This window comes from Drosophila ficusphila, unplaced genomic scaffold (genome assembly GCF_018152265.1).
Source record: "Drosophila ficusphila isolate 14025-0441.05 unplaced genomic scaffold, ASM1815226v1 contig_657, whole genome shotgun sequence".
NCBI classification, from domain to species: domain Eukaryota; kingdom Metazoa; phylum Arthropoda; class Insecta; order Diptera; family Drosophilidae; genus Drosophila; species Drosophila ficusphila.
Genome location: NW_025064589.1, coordinates 186,440 through 203,439, shown reverse-complemented (window position 1 = coordinate 203,439; position 17,000 = coordinate 186,440). Strand labels below are relative to the sequence as shown.

The 17,000-nt window shown below is 40.6% G+C and overlaps 1 non-coding gene and 1 pseudogene across 1 annotated transcript; both read right to left on the bottom strand.

The window, feature by feature from the left end:
* Positions 1–6,722: 6,722 nt before the first annotated feature.
* Positions 6,723–16,061, bottom strand: LOC122320624 (annotated as a pseudogene).
* Positions 16,062–16,499: 438 nt separating this feature from the next.
* Positions 16,500–16,679, bottom strand: LOC122320610. The gene has a single exon (XR_006245727.1). It is a non-coding gene; the product is annotated as a 5.8S ribosomal RNA (ribosomal RNA).
* Positions 16,680–17,000: the final 321 nt, after the last annotated feature.

The following is a 17,000-nucleotide window of genomic DNA, read 5'->3' as shown; positions in this document are numbered from 1 at the left end:
CGGGAAGCGACTGAGAGAGCCATAAAAGTAGCTACACCCAATTGCTAGCTGGCATCGTTTATGGTTAGAACTAGGGCGGTATCTGATCGCCTTCGAACCTCTAACTTTCGTTCTTGATTAATGAAAACAGCTTTGGCAAATGCTTTCGCTTAAGTTAGTCTTACGACGGTCCAAAGAATTTCACCTCTCGCGTCGTAATACTAATGCCCCCAAACTGCTTCTATTAATCATTACCTCTTGATCTGAAAACCAATGAAAGCAGAACAGAGGTCTTATTTCATTATCCCATGCACAGAATATTCAGGCATTTGAAGCCTGCTTTAAGGGGTTATATACCTTTTTTTTTTCAAAAAAACGAAAAATTTTTAGCTGAATCCTAAAGTATATCCCCTAGAGAACATTTTCCCCAAATTTTTGAAGAGATCCGAATAATAGTTCGATAGGAAAACAGCGTTTTGAGGCGCGGTTCGTCACTCTTTGTAACGCAACGTAAAACTTTGAATGCGATTATCTCAAAGTCGTTTTCCAAAAGTGCCTTTGCTGTGACCGCGATTGCACAAGAACTATTTGATCGATCTTCTTCAATTTTTTTTTAAATATTCGTAATGATTGTCCCGAGTTCGTCATTGAATCAGTTTTTAAGCGCCAATTTCGATTTTGCAGATAAAAAATTTTTTAATAAAATTTTTAGAGCTCGAAAAATCAATTTTTTGAAAAAATTGTTACTGTATGCAGAAAAAACCAAATATTCTTAAAGTAATTCAATGACGAACTAGATATAATACTAAACTAATAAAAAATTTTGGTTTATTGATTTTGGTTGACCCGCTGGACTTCCATCGTGGTCACCGCAAGCCGCTATAACAAAAAAAGGGTTATGAGAGAATTGCCATAACTTCGAAAGTTATTTATATTTTTTTAAGAACAAACGTTTGTTGTGTCTATAAAAACATGTACTATCAATAAATAATTTACCCTCAGTATTATAAATTAATTCCAACCCACCTCAAACTCCCCCCATCTTCTTTTTCCCTCTTAAACTTTTATACCCCCTTAACACCACTTTTTTTTTTTAAATTATTTTCCCCCCCCCAATAAAATCCCCGTTTAAGGGCCCTTATGGAGGTTTTTAAAAGGGGGGAACATAAAAAAAAAAAAAGTATATAATCATATAAGAACCCCCCCGGTAAAACGCTTACATACATAAAGGTATAGTACTAACCACAAATGTAAGTTGTACTACCCGTATGAAGCACAAGTTCAACTACGAACGTTTTAACCGCAACAACTTTAATATACGCTATTGGAGCTGGAATTACCGCGGCTGCTGGCACCAGACTTGCCCTCCAATTGGTCCTTGTTAAAGGATTTAAAGTGTACTCATTCCAATTACAGGGCCTCGGATATGAGTCCTGTATTGTTATTTTTCGTCACTACCTCCCCGAGCTGGGAGTGGGTAATTTACGCGCCTGCTGCCTTCCTTAGATGTGGTAGCCGTTTCTCAGGCTCCCTCTCCGGAATCGAACCCTGATTCCCCGTTACCCGTTGCAACCATGGTAGTCCTAGATACTACCATCAAAAGTTGATAGGGCAGACATTTGAAAGATCTGTCGTCGGTACATGACCATACGATCTGCATGTTATCTAGAGTTCAACCAATATAACGATCTTGCGATCGCTTGGTTTTAGCCTAATAAAAGCACATGTCCCATAAAGGTTCATGTTTTAATTGCATGTATTAGCTCTAGAATTACCACAGTTATCCAAGTAACTGTTAACGATCTAAGGAACCATAACTGATATAATGAGCCTTTTTGCGGTTTCACTTTTAATTCGTGTGTACTTAGACATGCATGGCTTAATCTTTGAGACAAGCATATAACTACTGGCAGGATCAACCAGAATAATGTTTTTCTTTACATATTTCATTCATATTTTCGAATAGAAATAATGCAATATAAATATTATAGATCTATTATTTTAATATTCTATTTTTTGAATTTGATTACGGCCAAAACTTGTATAGCATTCGTAATCCTTCTTTTATGTTTTGTTTTATACTTGTTTCGCCACTAATATAACAAGTTTTAGATGTTATAAGAATTATTCATTACATCATATATATAAATATACGTATGTATGTATAATTTTATAACATAATTTTTATTTAATATATATTTGCTACTATAATTTTATTATATGTACAATATTTTATTCTAAAATATCATTTTATTTCAACATACATAATTATTTATGTATCCACACATTTGCAATTTTTGTTTAATCAATATAAATATTGAATTAAATCATTTGTATTTTGATGTTAAATTTAAAATTTAACATTTTTCCATATAACTCTCGAATGATATATAATATAAAACCGAGCGCATATGAAAAATAAGTATTTATTTAATAATAATATTATTAAAAAATATTATTATTTTATTTGAACTCACTATACCGGCAAACGATATAGTGCGTCCGATTTTAAGGCAGGTACTAATTTAATATACATTATATTAGCCTGCCACCAAAAATTAACGATAATAATTGGAAACCAATTGTTATTATATATATACATATATAACCTTGGCGCACGTTTCAACGTTATTATCTTGAGTTTTAATAATATTAGTCCGCTCAGCCAAGTCTCGTATTCAAAAAGAATAAAGAAACAAATTTATACGGATAATATTATAATATATATTGTCAACATTGACTAAATCATATTATATACATAGATTTATATCAATTCTAGATGGACATCCACTGACCATCCTATAGTAGTTTTTTGCATCGATGTCTTGAAATCGGGCATTTTCAATTGGGCTTGCCACCCACCCTACAGTTATTCTCCTATAATAACTTAAGAGAATATTGAATTCAGTAAAAAAAAAAAAACTTTTTATATACATATGAATTACTTCTTCATATAATTTATATTTATGCTGATTTTCATATGTATATGGTAAATTTATTTATATTATTGACAAAATCATATGCATATCATATGTTTTGAACAATACTTGGGTCGGCAACCACTGCCTACCTATAATAGTTTTTGAACACCCTATCTAGATATCGGGTGTTTTCTGTACTAGATGAGCCCACACTGTGGCTTTCTCTTAATTTACTTAAGAGTTTATAGGTATATTTCATACTTTTTTATATACATATGATATATTTCTTAATATAATTGATATTTATGCTGATTTTCATATGTATATGGTAAATTTATTTATATTATTGACAAAATCATATGCATATCATATGTTTTGAACAATACTTGGGTCGGCAACCACTGCCTACCTATAATAGTTTTTGAACACCCTATCTAGATATCGGGTGTTTTCTGTACTAGATGAGCCCACACTGTGGCTTTCTCTTAATTTACTTAAGAGTTTATAGGTATATTTCATACTTTTTTATATACATATGATATATTTCTTAATATAATTGATATTTATGCTGATTTTCATATGTATATGGTAAATTTATTTATATTATTGACAAAATCATATGCATATCATATGTTTTGAACAATACTTGGGTCGGCAACCACTGCCTACCTATAATAGTTTTTGAACACCCTATCTAGATATCGGGTGTTTTCTGTACTAGATGAGCCCACACTGTGGCTTTCTCTTAATTTACTTAAGAGTTTATAGGTATATTTCATACTTTTTTATATACATATGATATATTTCTTAATATAATTGATATTTATGCTGATTTTCATATGTATATGGTTAATTTATTAATATTATTGACAAAATCATATGCATATCATATGTTTTGAACAATACTTGGGTCGGCAACCACTGCCTACCTATAATAGTTTTTGAACACCCTATCTAGATATCGGGTGTTTTCTGTACTAGATGAGCCCACACTGTGGCTTTCTCTTAATTTACTTAAGAGTTTATAGGTATATTTCATACTTTTTTATATACATATGATATATTTCTTAATATAATTGATATTTATGTTGATTTTCATATGTATATGGTTAATTTATTAATATTATTGACAAAATCATATGCATATCATATGTTTTGAACAATACTTGGGTCGGCAACCACTGCCTACCTATAATAGTTTTTGAACACCCTATCTAGATATCGGGTGTTTTCTGTACTAGATGAGCCCACACTGTGGCTTTCTCTTAATTTACTTAAGAGTTTATAGGTATATTTCATACTTTTTTATATACATATGATATATTTCTTAATATAATTGATATTTATGCTGATTTTCATATGTATATGGTTAATTTATTAATATTATTGACAAAATCATATGCATATCATATGTTTTGAACAATACTTGGGTCGGCAACCACTGCCTACCTATAATAGTTTTTGAACACCCTATCTAGATATCGGGTGTTTTCAGTACTAGATGAGCCCACACTGTGGCTTTCTCTTAATTTACTTAAGAGTTTATAGGTATATTTCATACTTTTTTATATACATATGTTATATTTCTTAATATAATTGATATTTATGCTGATTTTCATATGTATATGGTTAATTTATTAATATTATTGACAAAATCATATGCATATCATATGTTTTGAACAATACTTGGGTCGGCAACCACTGCCTACCTATAATAGTTTTTGAACACCCTATCTAGATATCGGGTGTTTTCAGTACTAGATGAGCCCACACTGTGGCTTTCTCTTAATTTACTTAAGAGTTTATAGGTATATTTCATACTTTTTTATATACATATGATATATTTCTTAATATAATTGATATTTATGCTGATTTTCATATGTATATGGTTAATTTATTAATATTATTGACAAAATCATATGCATATCATATGTTTTAAACAATACTTGAGTCGGCAACCACTTATAGGTAGGTTTATAGGTATATTTCATACTTTTTTATATACATATGATATATATTTCTTCATATAATTGATATTCATACTGATTTTCATATGTATATGGTAAATTTATTTATATTATTGATATCATATATATATATATATATATATCGGATATCATAATTTCATATATTTTGAAGAATACTTTGATCGGCAAAACTGCCTTGCCTACCTATAATGATTTTTAATGGAAAAAAAGTGTTTAGTGTGAGCACCAGCCGCGTTGGTTTAATTTAATTTTATCCCAGTAGCAATTCTTCGGGACAGTAGGAATTTGATTAATTTATTGATGAACATTACTAATTGATTAACAAGGCATTGAACTACACTTTAAAAGTTACAGTTACTCCCGCCATTCAATTGTGTATTTTAAAAAATCTTTTGTTAGTCAGGGTGACTTATATCGTAATAATAAATTAATTACCTATTTTAATAATATTATATCATAGTATAATATTATATGAACGATTCCGCAAATAATATGTATTATTTATAGATATATTAAATATAGGTTTTTTTTTTTATTCATTACCGGTCACCAATCATCTATATGGCTATACATTCATTAACTATTATTATTAATGTGACGAGACTCTTGGTTACCGTAAAGAGGTTTATATATAGTTATCTCAAACATTACTTTGTTTCTTTTACTTTGACATGATCTTATATGCGTCACTAATAATATGACGGGACATTTGGCTACCGTAAAAGTGGATTCATAGTTAATCTCAAACATTACTTTGTTTCTTTTACTTTGACATGATCTTATATGCGTCACTAATAATATGACGGAATATTTGGCTACGGTAAAAGTGGATTCATAGTTAATCTCAAACATTACTTTGTTTCTTTTACTTTGACATGATCTTATATGCGTCACTAATAATATGACGGGACATTTGGCTACCGTAAAAGTGGATTCATAGTTAATCTCAAACATTACTTTGTTTCTTTTACTTTGACATGATCTTATATGCTTCACTAATAATATGACGGAACATTTGGCTACCGTAAAAGTGGATTCATAGTTAATCTCAAACATTACTTTGTTTCTTTTACTTTGACATGATCTTATATGCGTCACTAATAATATGACGGAACATTTGGCTACCGTAAAAGTGGATTCATAGTTAATCTCAAACATTACTTTGTTTCTTTTACTTTGACATGATCTTATATGCGTCACTAATAATATGACGGAACATTTGGCTACCGTAAAAGTGGATTCATAGTTAATCTCAAACATTACTTTGTTTCTTTTACTTTGACATGATCTTATATGCGTCACTAATAATATGACGGGACATTTGGCTACCGTAAAAGTGGATTCATAGTTAATCTCAAACATTACTTTGTTTCTTTTACTTTGACATGATCTTATATGCGTCACTAATAATATGACGGAACATTTGGCTACCGTAAAAGTGGATTCATAGTTAATCTCAAACATTACTTTGTTTCTTTTACTTTGACATGATCTTATATGCGTCACTAATAATATGACGGAACATTTGGCTACCGTAAAAGTGGATTCATAGTTAATCTCAAACATTACTTTGTTTCTTTTACTTTGACATGATCTTATATGCGTCACTAATAATATGACGGGACATTTGGCTACCGTAAAAGTGGATTCATAGTTAATCTCAAACATTACTTTGTTTCTTTTACTTTGACATGATCTTATATGCGTCACTAATAATATGACGAGTACTTTTTGGCTACCTTTTTCTTTGGATTCCCCAAAAATCCAAAATTATAATTATCAAAATAAATTTAATAATTATAATATTCTTTCCATTTCGTTATTTTATTAAATATCGAATCATCAAGCAAAGGATAAGCTTCAGTGGATCGCAGTATGGCAGCTGCTCAACCACTTACAACACCTTGCCTGTTACAAAAGTCGTTTACAATTGATTCTAGGCTTTGTCATTGTATTAAATAATGTTTTTATATGTAACTAGCGCGGCATCAGGTGATCGAAGATCCTCCCAATTTACTATGTTACAAATTACATTGGCATCACATCCATTGTCGTTTATAAAATGAATTATAAACTTTAAATGGTTTAGAAGCCATACAATGCAAATTGCCCCTTATTTATCATTGCAGTCCAGCACGGATACGACCTTAGAGGCGTTCAGGCATAATCCAACGGACGTAGCGTCATACCACTGTTCGCTCGAACAAGTATTGTGCCATTGGTCCGTACCTGCGGTTCCTCTCGTACTACGCAGGAATGCTGTCGCAACAACGTTTTGTCATTAGTAGGGTAAAACTAACCTGTCTCACGACGGTCTAAACCCAGCTCACGTTCCCTTGCATGGGTGAACAATCCAACGCTTGGTGAATTTTGCTTCACAATGATAGGAAGAGCCGACATCAAAGGATCAAAAAGCGACGTCGCTATGAACGCTTGGCCGCCACAAGCCAGTTATCCCTATGGTAACTTTTCTGACACCTCTTGTTAAAAACTCTTTAAACCAAAAGGATCGATAGGCCGAGCTTTTGCTGTCCCTGTGTGTACTGAACACCGAGATCAAGTCAGCATTTGCCCTTTTGCTCTATGTGTGGTTTCTGTCCGCACTGAGCTGGCCTTGGGACACCTCCGTTATTATTTGAGAGATGTACCGCCCCAGTCAAACTCCCTACCTGGCAATGTCCTTGAATTGGATCATACCTGAGTAATTGGAGTTATACCAAATTTTCAAATCAAAAATACATAAATGCATCGTTTTATTAAAGAATTTGTTTGCGATTATATAACAAACTCGTGATACTTTGATCAAGAAGCTTGCATCAAAACCCAATACCATAAGATATAATAAATATATCCGTATAATGGCTAGGAAATGATACACGTTCCATTTAATCAAGTAAGTAAGGAAACAATAAGAGTAGTGGTATTTCATTGGCGATATCAAACCGAAGCCTAATATCTCCCACTTATTCTACACCTCTTATGTCTCCTTACACTGCCAGATTAGAGTCAAGCTCAAAAGGGTCTTCTTTCCCCGCTAATTATTCCAAGCCCGTTCCCTTGGCTGTGGTTTCGCTAGATAGTAGATAGGGACAGGTGTGGATCGGATCCCTCCGAGTTTTATTTAACGTGGCGTGTTCCACATTGAAGGGAGTACAGCCACGACACTCTTATATACCCATGTATATAGTGCATGTGTCTAGATTAAGCGCCAGACCAACGCCCCAAAATAGAAGCTACAGCTATGTACGTAGCAACTATCCCGGTAGCAATTCGAGTGTGTGCTTGTCGGGCAAACACTCCCCCTTGCTGAGGAGCGAGATCTATCTAAAATCTCTTCTGATCTTAGGGTCACAGCACCCGAGTCGTATATACGCAACTCTTCGTCGAACTTGAAAGTTCTACCCGCGATATAGGTATCAACCACAGCCACCACGATACTCCCACAAGGGGGCCGACCTCAATGAGCAGCCTTGGAAGGCACTGCTCAACCCGTGGTACCGAAATGCAGGGTTCGGTGGACCCTCCCTTTTGGCTCCGACAAGCCCGGATAGAGTGCCCATGCCATATTAGTCGCCTCCTACGACAAGCAATGGTGGGCTGTGGCAGTATTCTTCTCCGCTAACCACACGGCGTGAGCAAAAGGAACTATGAGTTCCTCCCTCTCCTGGTGAAAACTTCCTCAGCAAACTCCTTCAGCCTCCGAGTCCTGTCCTCGTCCTCCAGAATCCGTCCAAATGTCCAGGTTTCGCCAACGCGCTGCACACCAAGTCCATTGAGGTCGCGCAAATCTGCATAGTGGGGGCAAGCACAAAGGATGTGCTCCCAATCCTCGTTAGGATCGCCACATGAGCATGCGGCGGTATCGCTAAGAGCTCTGCTATGCAGAAATGCGTTCAACGACCCGTGCCCTGTAAGCAGGAATCCCATGCGCATCGAAAACCCAAAATTGAGATTTCGATGGACGAGGCTGACATTGGGGATGAAGTTGTGGGTCACCCGTCCTGGGGAGTCCACATCATCCCATCTGTCCTGCCAATCACGCAATAGACACTCGTCAATCCGCTCCATTCTCTGCTTCCAGCTTAGACCTGAAAGGTCTTCGCCGTAGAGCCAGTCGTATTCCTCCAACGGGTATCCACGCTTCAGCTTGAACTTAACGGCAATTTTCATTGCAGCCAAGTCAAGCGGGGGAGCTCCAGCAAGAACCTGCAGTGCCAGGGAAGACACTGTTCGGCATACCGGAAGACTTCCTAGTAGGATCAGCCTTTGGCAGGCAATAAGTCGCCTCCTGGCCACTATTTGCCTCGTCGTACTGACATACCATACCGAGGCACCAAAGAGCACACAGGGTGCTAAGAGTCCGGCATATATGGTCCGCTTGGCTCGAGGACTGAGGCCCCAGTCGGCTCGAAGCACACGCGCCAATGCTCCAACAACTCCCGTGATCCGCATTCTGAGCGAGGTGATGTGCACCATGAAGCTCATGCGCTCACTGACTTTGATGCCAAGGTACCGGCAGCTGCGGACATACGGCAAGCTTGCTCCCGCAAATCTTACCAATGGCGTACGCGCCATGTTGCCCTTCAGCAGCATAACCACCGTCTTGCTGGTGGAAACGGTTACACCAATTTCTGCTCCCCACGTTTCAACAATGGACATTAGTTGCGCTCCTTTTTCTTCAAGCGCGAGTCGGGAGTTTCCCTCTATGAGAAGAAGCAGGTCATCCGCGTACGCGCTGAGTGCGCAGTACGGCTCAAGGCGCTGTAGCAGTACATCCATCAGTAGATCCCAAATAAATGGGCCACTGATTGACCCCTGCGGGCAACCTCTAGTGACTGGTACGTCCACGGTACCAACACTGCTTCGGATCACTGCTCTTCGGCCGGAGAAGAAGCTTCGCCACAAGCTCATTTCCCGGCATCCCAACTCGGCCAATCGGCGCAGTGCAGCGCACCATTCGACGTTGTCGAAAGCTCCTTTGAAGTCCACGAAAAGTCCAAGCACGTATCGCGCCGTGCTGGCGGCGACACTGCTCTTTACGTGTCTCCAAGCTTCCTCCACACATCGTCCTCGGCGAAATCCAAACTGCCATCTGCAGCCTTCCGGAAGAACTTCTCTAACGCGATTCACCATGATTCCCTCAAGCACCTTGCCGAAAACGGGCAGCAGACAGATTCCCCTGTACGAGGATGGCTCGCACTTGTCCTTGTCGGGTCCCTTGAGTAGCGCCACTACGCGTGGACACTTCCACTCGCTGGGAAAGTACCCCGACCGGATACACCGGGAAAATAGCCTCGTGAGGTATTGAGGTATGGCGCGCCAGACCGCCTTGCAGATCGTGCCGTTGATGCCGTCCATGCCAGGCGAGCGTCTGCTCTTCAACCTGGCGACACAAGCGTCAACCTCGAATTCATCGAGCGCCGGTGGGACTGTCTCCGCGTAGGCAATCGGTGCATCTGACTCCGCAACTGGGAAAAAGTTACGGAGGAGCACTCGCGCACAGTCACCCCAATCGGTGACCAGCTCGCCGTTTACGCGAAGACACCCAATCTCCGAGCGTTTGTTACGACCGCGGCAAATCTTGTAGACGCGCCCCCATGGATCGTCTGCGTTCTCTCCCACGAAGTTTCTCCAGCTGTCCTCCTTCGCCTTCAGAATGAGCTTTTTGTAGCCGGCTGAGGCGATCCTCAGTTCGACCACAAGCAGCTCAGTCCTTTCGACGTCGCCCCGTCGGCGGGCGTCCTGGAGCCTGCGCCGAAGTCTTCTGACTTCGCGGCGCGCAGAGCTGAGGTCGGCGGTCCACCAACGTGCTCTCCTCCTAGGCGATCTCGGCGTCTTCCTACCCAGCGCAAGGTCGCACGCCTCGTGCACCACTTGCCGCAGGGCAGAAACTTGCTGGTCCAACGGCGATTCAGAGAAGTCTTCCGAAAGTCCGGCTGCCCGGCTCACCAATTCCTCTTCGAACAATCGCCAGCGAGCAGTGGAGAAGTTCCAGGACGGCACAGGAGCTATGCTCTCAACTGCGCGCGTGGTAGTTGGTGTGGCAACAACAGTAATCCTGTTGTGATCACTTAACTCCCACTCGCCCACTCTCCACTCATATGTGGCCCACATAGATGCTGCTTCGTTGGCGATCGTCACGTCGATATCACTGCGGGCTCTGCCGCTATCGAACGTGAACACCTCACTGTGCTGGTTAAGAGCGACGACTCCTTTCTCCAGCATCCACTCAGACAGCAGTTCACCCCGGGTGCGGTTAGCTTGCCCCTCGGTCTGCCGAGAGAGTTTGCTAAACCACATGGGGGATACTGCATTCGCATCAAGTCCCATGATGCACGGCGTTCTGCTGGCCTGCAGCAGGACCGCATCCATGTATCTGAGATACGGGTCTAGGTCGGCGTCGAATTGGCAATATACGGAGCAAAGGAAGATTGAGCCAAAACTCCCTTTAACGCTCACGCATACGCCGTGGTCGGTGGTGAGGGGCTCCACTGGCATACAGATGACATCCTGGTGATCCACTAGGATGGCTGCCTTCCCTCGCCGATCGGCGAAGATCCTCATTCCTTCAGGCAGCACATCCATCCTCCCGACGTCTGGATATGGCTCCTGCAAAAGTGCGAACAGAAATCCTGATTCCCTCAATCGGACTCCGAGCTCGACCGTCGCAGCTCGGCCTCGGCCACAGTTTGCCTGGATGATGCTAAACATTAGTGTCTAGCATTCACCCTCGCCAGCACAGCCGCATACACTGGGCAGCTTGGGGACAACATATTGTGTCCCGAGGCATACCCCTTGAAGCGGCAGTTCCGGCAGTCCACCGGGTTCGTGCAACTCCGCGCACTGTGGCCGTTCTGTCCGCACTGGCGGCACACGTTCTCCTTATATCGGCACTGGGCGACCTTGTGGTCGAATCCGACGCACCTGTGGCAGGCGTACGTGCGCACCAAGGCTCGGCAGTTATACGCGAACCAGCCGATGTACGCCTTTGCACCATCCAGCACCTCAAGGGCCACGGCGTTGACATCGAGCGTCACATTGACTGTGGCGCCGTCAGCCGCAGACCATGGCTTCTCGAGGTGTACCGCCTTTTCAAAGGAGGCCACATCCATCACATCCGCGAAGTTGTTCCTGTACAGGTCCTTCATAAAGTCGGCTGGCTTCGTCGCAGTGTCGACGTTGCTAACGACCACCTTGGGTCGCTGCACCGGGCTCTGCTTCACCTCCAGACCGACTTCTGCAAACCTCTTGTTTGCGACAACCTTCCGAATTTCGCCTGATGAGGGGGTGCGGATGATGGCACCGCCACGCGCAAGCCCTCTCACCTCATGCAGACGTACGCCAAGCGAAGGGGCGATCTCCCTGCGCACCTTTTCTGCAACCTCTTTTCCGCTCACTGTCGGGTCCTTGCTCACCACAACAGCGGACCACGTCTCGCGTGGCTTCCGCGGGGCAGGCACCGGAGCAGCTTGAGGCGCTGGCAGGCTGGGATATGCGGCTGCATACCCAGCAGGTGGCATGGGGACCACAGCCTGCGCCATGACGGACTTCGGGGGCGGCGGCGGCGGCATTCGCTGCTGGTCGCGGAGAGCCTCCAAGGCTGCATTCCGCGCCGAGAGCGCAAGCACCAGGCCCTCATACCTGTTCAGGCACCGCATCATGGCGCAGGCCTGCTTGGTCGATAAATTCGACGCAACAACCTCTTCCAAGAATCCGTCCTTGATCTTGGCCAGCTCGGCCACCGTACCATGGACGGACGCGACGACGGGAGGGGAGACGGGGACAGGGGGGGCAGCTGCGGCTCCACCAGAATCCCTGGCGACAGCGGGGGCAGCAGCGGGGGCAGCGGCAGGGGCAGCAGCGGGGGCAGCAGCAGGGGAAGCAGCGGGAGCAGCAGCAGGGGAAGCAGCGGGAGCAGCAGCGGAGGCGGCAGCGGGGGAAGCAGCGGAAAGGGCAGCGACGCCAGCGGCAGCGGCAGAGGCTGAGGCCAACGCCACCTCGAGAGAGGAGAATGGGCTCTCCTCCAACACACCTACCGGCGCCGGCAGAGGCTCGTTGACGTCAAGCGCCAACAGCTTCGGCTGCGTCGGTTTCGGCACCGCGCTCGTCGTCGCCTTCCCTCTCTTTCCGCGCCGACGCCTCGCCGTACTCGCAGCACTACTGGGCCGACTGCTGGCCCGACTGCTCGCCGACAGCTCGCTCTCAGAGAGCGCGCCCTCCATTGGGAGTAGGGGAGAATAAGCTGTGCTCTACTCACCCACACACACAAGCTGCAGCGGAAAATTTCCAACACGTGCTGTTGTTTGCAAACTTTCACACGATGTTTTCGCGAGGAAAACCGCACTTTTCCGACCGGAAAATTACACGATTTTAATCGCTAGGCGAATCCGCGAATTTTAAGCTAAAAATTAGCAATTAATTCGCACGGAATCAAAAGTTATTCACAAATTAATGGAGCACGTCGAAAACACACGTCCGTCGTTAATCCATTCATGCGCGTCACTAATTAGATGACGAGGCATTTGGCTACCTTAAGAGAGTCATAGTTACTCCCGCCGTTGACCCGCGCTTACTTGAATTTCTTCACTTTGACATTCAGAGCACTGGGCAGAAATCACATTGTGTCAACACCCGCTAGGGCCATCACAATGCTTTGTTTTAATTAGACAGTCGGATTCCCCAAGTCCGTGCCAGTTCTGAATTGATTGTTAATTGATAATCGTTATAATTAATAAGAACTAATCGGTTTGAGCCAATTAGTATTCTTAAAAATTTTAGCAAGAAAGTTCCACAATTGGCTACGTAACTAAACTATCCGGGGAACAAGTAACCACCATAAATGATAGACACTCTATTTACCCAGAACGAGCACATAAACCATGTTATTGTTTCCCAATCAAGCCCGACTATCTCAATCTTCAGAGCCAATCCTTATCCCGAAGTTACGGATCTAATTTGCCGACTTCCCTTACCTACATTATTCTATCGACTAGAGACTCTTCACCTTGGAGACCAGCTGCGGATATTGGTACGGCCTGTTGAGAAGTTTGCGTGTCCCCACCATAAATTTTCAAGGTCCGAGGAGAAAATATCGACACAACAGTATATGTCATGCTCTTCTAGCCCATCTACCATATCTCTCTGCGAAAGACTTCCATGGTAGTACGGCTATAAAACAGAAAAGAAAACTCTTCCGATATCTCTCGACGGCTTCTTTATGGTCGTTCCTGTTGCCAGGATGAGCACGAGGCCCATATTTAATAACAAACGGATACTCAACAGGTTACGGAATTGGAACCGTATTCCCTTTCGTTCAAAATTATTCAAGTATATTATTTTTGGCTTGTATATATATTTATTTAGTCATTAGTTTTTTACTTGAAAATTTTCGGCTTTCGCCTTGAACTTAGGACCGACTAACTCGTGATCAACCACTGTTCACACGAAACCCTTCTCCACTTCAGTCCTCCAAGGTCTCATTCGATTATTTGCTACTACCACCAAGATCTGTACCAATGGCAGCTCCATGCAGGCTTACGCCAAACACTTCTACGCATACCATTGTACCTTCCTACTCACTAAAGTTTCAAAATTTATATTACAAGTAATATAAATCATCTACTTTAGCGGTAATGTATAGGTATACAACTTAAGCGCCATCCATTTTAAGGGCTAGTTGCTTCGGCAGGTGAGTTGTTACACACTCCTTAGCGGATTTCGACTTCCATGATCACCGTCCTGCTGTTTTAAGCAACCAACGCCTTTCATGGTATCTGCATGAGTTGTTAATTTGGGCACCGTAACATTACGTTTGGTTCATCCCACAGCGCCAGTTCTGCTTACCAAAAGTGGCCCACTGGGCACATTATATCATAACCTTAAACTTCATATCAAGAAAGTTAAGGTTCTTACCCATTTAAAGTTTGAGAATAGGTTAAGATCGTTTCGACCCTAAGGCCTCTAATCATTCGCTTTACCAGATAAGATTATTTTATATAATATTAAAATGCACCAGCTATCCTGAGGGAAACTTCGGAAGGAACCAGCTACTAGATGGTTCGATTGGTCTTTCGCCCCTATACTCAATTCTGACAATCGATTTGCACGTCAGAACTGTTTCGGTCTTCCATCAGGGTTTCCCCTGACTTCAACCTGATCAAGTATAGTTCACCATCTTTCGGGTCACAGCATATATGCTCAAGGTACGTTCCAGTTAGAGGCATAAATAATATAAATATCATTATACATAACTATATAGAACGCCCCGGGATTGTGTTAATTAACTATAAATAGTTAAAAAACTAATCCCATTATTAGTCAAGTTAATTACGCTATTAGGTTTATATCCCAATAACTTGCACATATGTTAGACTCCTTGGTCCGTGTTTCAAGACGGGTCCCGAAGGTATCCTGAATCTTTCGCATTGTTAATCATACAAGTGCATATAATAAACACAAAAATCATTGATAATTATGCCATTATATAATTCCGAAAAATTAACGCACTGTAATCATATAAATCTATCAGCACTTTATCAAATTAATGACATTTATTTTGTGTTAAAACGCAAGCATTTTAATTTAAATAAACTATAAGCCATATTTTATGATAAATTTTGTATGCTAATAGATTACAATGTCCTTATATGGAAAAAATGCACACTATTATCATAATATTGTTTAAATATTACAATTTTAATGATGAATTTTCCATAATGGATATTCAGGTTCATCGGGCTTAACCTCTAAGCAGTTTCACGTACTATTTAACTCTCTATTCAGAGTTCTTTTCAACTTTCCCTCACGGTACTTGTTTACTATCGGTCTCATGGTTATATTTAGTTTTAGATGGAGTTTACCACCCACTTAGTGCTGCACTATCAAGCAACACGACTCTTTGGAAACATCATCTAGTAATCATTAACGTTATACGGGCCTGGCACCCTCTATGGGTAAATGGCCTCATTTAAGAAGGACTTAAATCGTTAATTTCTCATACTAGAATATTGACGCTCCATACACTGCATCTCACATTTGCCATATAGACAAAGTGACTTAGTGCTGAACTGATTTCTTTTCGCTCGCCGCTACTAAGAAAATCCTAGTTAGTTTCTTTTCCTCCCCTAATTAATATGCTTAAATTCAGGGGGTAGTCCCATATGAGTTGAGGTTGTATATAACATTTTTTTTTTCAATATATTCTTTACATTTATATAATGGAGAAACATTTAATGAATTCGTATAAAAATTTTTTTCGTTAATTAGTTTTAATTTAGTTATGAGTTTTAAACGAATTTAACGAAGAACAATAACATTTACAAAAGATTTCAATTTTACTAAATCATTAATAAGAGACAATTCTAGATGAAAAATATTTCAAACATTTTTTATGCTAGACATTCCTCAGTATTATATGATTGAAAATGAAAATATTTTTCTTCGTTTTTCACAATCAAATTATTTATAATGTGAGATAATGTTTTCCATAGATATTTTAATATTATGAATAAAAATAATAATTATATTTAATTAAAATTTTTATCCAATAATATACCATATGCTTAGAAATTTGATTACCAAATTTCTAAACAACTTAATTAGCATAGTCTTACAACCCTCAACCATATGTAGTCCAAGCAGCACTAAAAAATTAATTAAAGTACCATAACAGCATGGACTGCGATATGCGTTCAAAATGTCGATGTTCATGTGTCCTGCAGTTCACACGATGACGCACAGTTTGCTGCGTTCTTCATCGACCCATGAGCCGAGTGATCCACCGCTTAGAGTTTTTATATTTATTATTTCAATTTGTCAAATATGAATTTATTGAAAGAAATTAAAAATACACCATTTTACTGGCATATATCAATTCCTTCAATAAATCTTTTTTTTTATACCTAAAACGAAATGCTGCGAAATGTCTTAGTTTTATATAAACAATATTATACCATTTATTACTTGGATAATTTACAATTTCATATAATTTTAATGTGATATAATATTGCGTTTTTTATATAAAACATTAACCTGAAGTAAACCAGGTACAACATTCAACATTTTAGGTTGTTGCATTAGCCAATGTATGCCCATAACTATGATGAACAATACA